The 8,378-nt window shown below is 32.3% G+C and overlaps 1 pseudogene; it reads left to right on the top strand.

Moving 5' to 3' along the window:
• The first annotated feature begins 359 nt into the window (after window positions 1-359).
• LOC149213913 (protein NRT1/ PTR FAMILY 2.13 pseudogene) lies at window positions 360-2,386 on the top strand (annotated as a pseudogene).
• The last annotated feature ends 5,992 nt before the right edge of the window (window positions 2,387-8,378 follow it).

Here is an 8,378-nt window from a genome sequence, read left to right as displayed (position 1 = left end):
ATTAATTTTCAGGTTTCTGATCAAGGCTTCTTTTCAAATTACTATTCAAAGTGTTGTAATTATATTTCTATTTCAATTTGCAAAGTAGTTGCAGAGGAGGGTTGCATCTATCACTGTTACCTGTGCCTATGATATTCATCTCTAATGTAGCGTATTGGTTCTAGTAACCAGTGAAACCCCAATAACAGTGTGTTCAAATGTTTTGTGATCCTAACAGATCTACGCATTCAAATCTTGCATGTATCATAATTAATGACATTCTACACGGGGAAGATCAAACTACTATTCAAAATGTTGGAGTAATGTTTTGTTTTGTTTTGTTTTTGTTTTTGTTTTTTTTTCCTCGGAAGCAAATTGCAAAGCAGTTTCAGAGGAGGGCTACATCTCCATATCCTTTGGCAGCTCCTACCTGTACCCTGACGTTGCCAAAGTAGCTTACCACCGTCATAGGAAGTGGCTGCATATAAGGAAGTTGGTAAGATCATTGCTGAATGGAGATTCCATGTTGAGATCAAGATCAAGATTCGAGGTTGAGATCAAGATGATGTAAGCTGGAGTTGGGGTTTGTGTATCCCCATCAGTTTGATGTTTCTTTCTGTCACGAGCTTCCTTCTGGGGGCAAATCTCTACATTTGTGTTACACCAGAGGGAAATTCATTCACTAACTTTGCACAAGTTTTGGTTGCTGCACGAAGAAAATGCCATCTTTCGTTTCCATCTCAGGCATCGGAGTACTATGATCCTCCACAGCAGGGAGTTCTCAAATGAAGGATCGATCTCACGGACCAATTCATGTAAGTCTACGTCACACAATTCTGATTGATTTGCTACTACATGTGATGTATTCCTAATTGCTAGTAAATCGCTAATAGATATTTTTCATGAGTGGCGAACTTCTCGAATCTTCATTGATTTTCTCAAAATATAATAGAACTGTAATATCTGTTATGCAGGCACATTTACTTTCCAAAGTGAGTTGACAATCAATTCTTTGTTGGACTCTAAATATGCTTCCAAATCACCTTCACAATAATTCTCCTCTGCACTCGGTTGTTGTTTCCAAAGTGAGTTTATAATTAATTCCTTGTTGGACTGTAAATATGCTTCCAAATCACCTTCAAAATAATCCTCCTCTGTACTCAGCTGCTGTTTAATATCTTCTAGTAGCCCTAGTAGTGCAAAAGCACCTGTTGCTGCTGTGAGTTGAGATTTTATAAAATTCCCTTAATCACCTGTTGCTGCTGTGAGTTGAGATTTTATAAAATTCCCTTAATCACCTGTTCCTGCTGGGAGTTGAGATTTTATAAAAATGCCCTTTGCTTCTGAACCATTCAGCTATAAATGGCAAGCCCAAATATAAGGCGTTCTTTCCAAGTTCCTTTGCAGCTTGTCTTTCATACATGGAACCAATTGTCTGCAGCATATTGCTTCCACAAGTTGTACAGCCCAGCCCAGCAATTGAGCTGCATATTGCTTCCATAAGTTGCACCGCCCAGCAATTGAACCTCAGTTTTAGCTTGTATAAACCCTTCCTTGTCACCTTGTACATACCGATTAAGACGATCTTTCAAAATCTGTGATCTATAAGTATAACTAATTGCTAGTAAAACGCTAACAGATATTTTTCACGAGTAGTGAACTTCTTGAATCTTCATTGAATTTCTCAGAATATAACAGAACAGTAATCTCTATTATGCAGGATGTATGGTTTAGGTGATGGATGTTTGGTAATTAATTTTCAGGTTTCTGATCAAGGCTTCTATAAAAACCCAAGGAGATTTTAAGGAAGACGGATCCGTGGGCAATCCATGGAGACTGCAGTCTTCAGCAAGTGGAAGAGCTAAAATCGATGATAAGAATAATGCGCAATATGGTCGGGCACCATCAGCCTTTTCGTGTGTATGGCACAGTTAAACACATTCTCTGTTCTGCAGGCAGAGACGATGGACAGACACCTCGGCAGGCTCATTTGGAATCTTGATGATGCTAGGGCTCACATTATTTTTGCCATTCTATGACAAATTCATCGAGCCATTCTCCGGGGGCGTGACGAAGGCAGAGGCATAACGCTTTTACAGAGAGTCGGTGTCGGATTGGCCCTTGCTGCTATCTTATCGATGGCCTTAGCCGCAGCTGTGGAAACGAAGCGGCTGACCGTGGCGTGAAGCGAGGGTTTCATGGAGAAATCTAAGGGCGTGATTCCGATGTCAGCACTGTGACTTGTTCCTCGGTATTCTGTGGCCGGTGTGGCAGAGACATTCAGTGCAGTCGGACAGATCGAATTTCTGTACAGTCAATTCCCCGGAAACATGAGGAGTGTTGCGGGTGCACTCTTCTTCTTATCCCTGGTGTGGGCAATTATCTCAGCAGCGTCATCTCCATTTAACAGGGAGATAACAACAACAATAAAAAAAAATTCTCTATATGCTGTACAATATTGTGTGTAGTCTAGTGAAATTGTAGATGTCAAGAAATTCTCTATATGCTGTACAATATTGTGTGTAGTCTAGTGAAGTTGTAGATGTCAAGATACTAGGGCATCACATCTTGCACTTGTCCTACTGAGTTGAACCTGCTGGCAGAAATAGCTAAGTGCCTGGAAATAGCTAGGAACAACAACCAGAATGCCTCGAAGACTAAAGTCTGTGATGCAGCAGTCTGCAAATCGGGCCCCAAGGATAATAGTAGAAGCTTTCCTGCTGGTTAGTACCTCTCTTTAGCTTCCAAATTTTTATTTTCAATTATATGCTTTCAAGAATTCTTGATTAAAAGATCTCATTTCTTGTGCAGGTAACTATGACTACTTGGATGTGATATTGAAGAGCACAAAATCTGGCAGAAGCATTCGTTTGTTTGTGGACTTGAATTTCAGAATGCAGCCTGAGATAGCGAGACCAACCAGGGTGGACGTGGATTTCAGAATGCAGTTTGAGATGGCGAGACCAAGCAGGGAATACAGCTCCCTCCTTACGTTGCCTCCGAACATATACGTGGGGAGGGGTGATAGATTGCAGTGCATTGTCAAGATGTTGTGCGAATGTATGAAGAATTCGTTGAAGAAGACGGGGATGCACATTCCCCCATGGAGGAAATTCAAGTACATGCACTCCATGTCGTTCGGTTCTTACAAGAGAACAACAACCTGCAATTTTGAGCGTGGTCATGTACATGTGTATAGTACAGTACAGTATGTGTATAATCCAGTGAAATTGTATCCATTTAACAGGGATATTTTTTGAGGAGGATGCTGCCTTTCAGTCAAGGCCAAAGGAGAAAAACGTTTGCAATCAACATTCTGTGCAAAAAGAGTGTAGCATTTGCAGATCAAAGCAGCATTGTTAAAGAGTGTAGCATTTGCAAATTAAAGCAGCATTGTTCTTGACAGTGGATTATCCTTTTTAGATTGCTTAGACCGCTTAATCTCAAGCGGTAGGGAATCAGCCTTGAGATTATGGAAAACCAAGTACATGCTGGTGGGAAAACCAAGTACATGCTGGTGATAGCATTGGCTAATTTAATTTGAGATTATGGAAAACCAAGTAAATGGTGGTGATACCATTTTCTAATTTCACTTGTATGATTCTACAAATTTCGCTTGTATGATTCTTTTTACCAGATTGAAATTGTAAATTTAGAACAACATTTCAAGTGCATTTTACAAGATTCAAATGCTATTCATCCTTTAGGGGCAAGATGGGGATTTTGTCTCTGGATGCCCTTGGTTACCACGGTTACCACCAGTACTAGATTATGCAATGCCAGGAATTTCTATTGATGTGGGCGAGGGGGTTATTGAGATATTTGTCTATAGGTCTGGTCTGCTTTCGGGTCAAGGTCTGTTTCGCTGTATTGAATATTTAGTATTATATAACTTGCATGTTTGTTGCAAGTAAATGAACATGTTACTTCATTGTGATGAGGGGGGTTTATATATTTATTAGCCATTATTACAAACCATCATGAATGTTGAATGGTTTTTTTTTATAGTGCATATGGTTATGTTAGAGTGTATATTGCTGTTGCAAATACCATATTTAGTTTAAGTTTTTATTAATTTATAAGACAAATGTACTCCATAAAAATGAAAGGTATTCCTTTGATTTTAGAAAGCAATATGTTGTAGTTATAATTTACGTGTTTACCTTATTTGTTGATGAGAGACCGTTGCCCATCTTCAGGTACGGGGATTGATACCCCGCATCTCCATTTTGTTATAGGCCACAGTAATTGCAATCATGGTTGCAGACCACATGTAAGGGTCACTCTGGAAATGCGACCAAAGGTAACAATAGCCATTACGAGTGATTATTGCACTCTGTTCGGAAGGAGAAAGGATTCTTCGAATATATTGCTTCAACTATATTTGTTGCAAATATCAAGGCTTTGGACAAAAGTATCATTAAACTCTCAATTAAAGAGTATATTTTGAGCTTTCATTCAAAAAGAAAGGAATAAGATTGATGCCTTAGATATTGCCTCAATAAGAAAAAAGATATAGTTGCAAATATCATCAAATATCAAGATTTTGGACAAAAGTATCATAAAATTCTCTATCAAGATTTTGGACAAAAGTATCATAAAATTATTTATAATTTTAATTAATTAAAATGGAATGGAATAGAAAGAAAAATTCCTAATTAATTAATTAAAAATAGAATAAAAATATATATATTTTGAACTTTCATTCAAAATAAAAAAATAAGATTAAATAAGATTGATGTTTTAGATATTGTTTTAATTATATTAATTGTATGCATTAGATATCGTTTATATTTATTGCAAATATCAAGAAGCTAAAATATTATTTCAACTATATTTATCGCAAATATAAGAATCTAGTTAAAGTATGCAAATATAAGACTTTAGTTAAAGTATGAACAATGTGTTTCAAAATTTCCTAAAATAAAAAAGTAACTATAAAGCAGAAAGAGAGACCTCATTGTGTGTGGTGTTTTTTTTAAATCATAGCAATTTAATAATTTAAATTTTTTTAATAGATCAAGGAAGTCTATTAATTAATAAATATGGAATAAAAAAAAAGAAATATGTGTGAACTTTCATTTTCAATTAAAAAAAAATAACATTAATAAATATAGAATAAAAAAAGAAATATATGTGAATTTTCATTTATATTAATGAATATGGAATATACATATACATATATATATATATATATGAATTTTCATTTACAATAAAAAGAAATAACATTGATGTATCATATATTGTTTAATTATATTTGTTGCAAATATCAAGACTTCAGCAAACTGTGCTTCAAAAATTTCTGTTTTTATTAATTAAAAAAATAATTATAACAATTAAAGGTAATAGTAGTGAAATTTCTGTTTTTATTAATTAAAAAAGTAATTATAACGATTAAAGGTAATAGTAGTGAAGTAAAGCATTGAGGTATACTTAATTTTGGGTTTTGATTTTAGCCATTAATAATAAGTAAATGATAGGAAATATTTATTAATTTTTTGCATTTTTACTTTTAAATATTACACTTTCACAAATCTTGTTCTTTAGATCATATTTCCTTCTTTTGGATATTGAGATCATAGATTTTGGAAAAGTTTAATTTGAGTGTTTTTGCAATGTGACCCTGCAACTTTGCAATATGATTAAAATTTTTCATTTTTTAAATATAAATATGACACTAACATAAGTTATAACATTAAAAATATATTCACTTGGTATTATGTTATAATATTAAAAATATATTCACTTGGTAGAAGTTCTAGATGAATGTGGGTAATGTTTTTTAATGTTTGGCATTTCATATAAACTAATTATTTGACTTTTTTAAGTTGCATTCACAAATCCTAGAGAACATATTTAATATTCAATGCTACAAAATTTTCACTAGCTTAATTTATTTTGATAAAAAATAAATATTCCGTTCAAAAACTCCATAAAAACTATTAAATTTATCAATTCGCCAAGATAAAAAAAACATTATTAGTTAAAATCCAAATCACTATAGTCAAAGGATCTTAGATTGGTTGGTTTGATATTCAATGCTACAAAATTTTCAATCACTTAATTTATTTTGAGAAAATTTAAATATCCATTCAAAAACTCCATAAAAACTATTAAATTTATCAGTTCACCAATTAAAAAAAAAAATAGTTAAAATCCAAATCACTATAGTCAAAGGATTTTCCATTGGTTGGTTTGGTGAACAATTCTCCAAGCATTTATGAAATTGTTGTATTTACAAAAACCCATATGTATAATACTAGAAAAATGGTAATCTAAAATCTTTGAAATGATTAACTAGTTTACATCCATTAAAAGCTTCATAAAGAATTTTATTCTCCAAAAACTTGGTTGGACTTCTATTTTGTAAGTACTCAATTGTATTTGCAACTTTTGCAAGAAAATCTTATCTTTTAGCATGCTTATAGCACACTCTACTATGGTTCTATTCTTCCTCTCAACAACGCCACACCATTTTGGTGAGGGGTATATGGAATTATGCATTGTTTCTGAATTCCATTGACTTTGTAGTACTTTAATATATCCCCTAAAGTGTATTCTTCTCCTTGATCCCCCTTGATCTGATTTGAGGATATTGATATGTTTATCTATTTGCTTGTAAACCAAACTTCTTTGAAATATTCAAAAACATTTATTTTTAAGAAGTAATCCCATGTGAACATGATGTTATAATAATGAATATAATAAAACATAAATCTCCCCCCAGTGATTTAGGTTGCATTGGCCCACACGCATCATCATTATGCACTAATTCAAGAAAATATCTTTTCCATTTCTCTGTCTTAGTCAAAAACTCATCCCTATGTTGTTTTCCTAAAGAACAACTATCACATTCAATATGCTCAAGTTGATACCAAATAAAAAATTTAAACATAAAGAAATAGAGCACAACTATCACATTCAATATGCTCAATTTGATACCAAATAAAAAATTTAAACATAAAGAAATAGAGCACAACTATCACATTCAATATGCTCAAGTTGATACCAAATAAAAAATTTAAACATAGAAGAAATAAACAAAACACATAAAGTGAGTTGGTTCACTGTTTCATGTGTATTATTGAAGGATAAATATGCATATTTCATGTGTATTATTGAAGGATAAATATGCATACCAATATAACTTTTCTAGATATAAATGAATACTTTAAAGTTAGATTTGAATTGGATACATGCCTATCTCACTGACTATTCATAATGCCAATTTTTATTAAATATCTGAATACACTCTATTCTCACTGTGTAACAAACTCTATTATCATTGTTTGACAATTACATGTCTACACTTTATTCTTATGGTTTGATAATCACATTGATTATTCATAACACTAATTTTTATTAATTATTTGAATACACTATATTCTCACTGTGTAACAAACTCTATTATCATTGTTTGATAATTACATATCTACACTTTATTTTTACGGTTTGATAATCACATGTCTGTGCTTTATTGTAATTGTGTGATAATCCTAAAGGCCATTGACATTCTAAAAACTTGCCAACAATTACATTTTTCATTTATTTTTAATAAGACTAATAATCCATATTTTACGATCATAAATATAATTTTGACTAAAATTGTTTATAAAAATTGAATCTTTCTTATAAATTTTCTACAAACTAGAAAAATCTAAATTGAAAAACTATTATAATATAAATAAAATATTTAACAAATGATTACCTTTACAAAACTAAAATAATAATAAAAATAAAATAAAATGGAAAAATTACCTTAAAACCATAATGCTATAAAAATAAAATAATAATAATAATCAAATAAAAGTCATAAAACTATTATGATATATATCTAATAAAAATAAAAGGAAAATAAATGAAAATAGGAAAAAAAAAATGAAAAATGAAAATAAAATAAAAGTAAATATAAATAGAAAAAAAAAAAGGTACTCATATAAGGCCCACAGTGAAAATAGAAAACAGAATACAGAATTGTATGCGATATCTAGCCTAACTAATAAAACCGTCTGACAACCTAGTCCTCCAACCAAAGTCACTCTGAAAAAAATATTAACATTTAGGTAAGCCAATTCAAATGCACTTAAACCAAGTTAAGTTATCAAGCCATCAATGAGAAAAGTAGGGACAATTTTTCTTAATTGAAATCGATTGAATCGTAAGCCAAACATAGCTTGTTTGGGTCGGTCATGAGGCGTTCATTGCAGGTGATTCAGTGCTGGTCTAGCATGAATGGAAACATCTGCTGACTGTAACAACAACACATGCCAACCTCATTCCATTAAATAACCCATCAATACAATGAAAGTACGATCAACTAGCAAATTGAATACATAAAACTTAGAATGAATGTTGCATTTTAAGTTCAAAACACTCCTCCATTCAAGCTTATTGGTAAC

This window comes from Pinus tabuliformis, chromosome 1_1 (genome assembly GCF_031772625.1).
Source record: "Pinus tabuliformis cultivar Carrire ecotype Pingquan chromosome 1_1, CPIR1, whole genome shotgun sequence".
Taxonomy (NCBI): domain Eukaryota; kingdom Viridiplantae; phylum Streptophyta; class Pinopsida; order Pinales; family Pinaceae; genus Pinus; species Pinus tabuliformis.
This window is presented reverse-complemented; position numbering and strand designations above follow the sequence as displayed.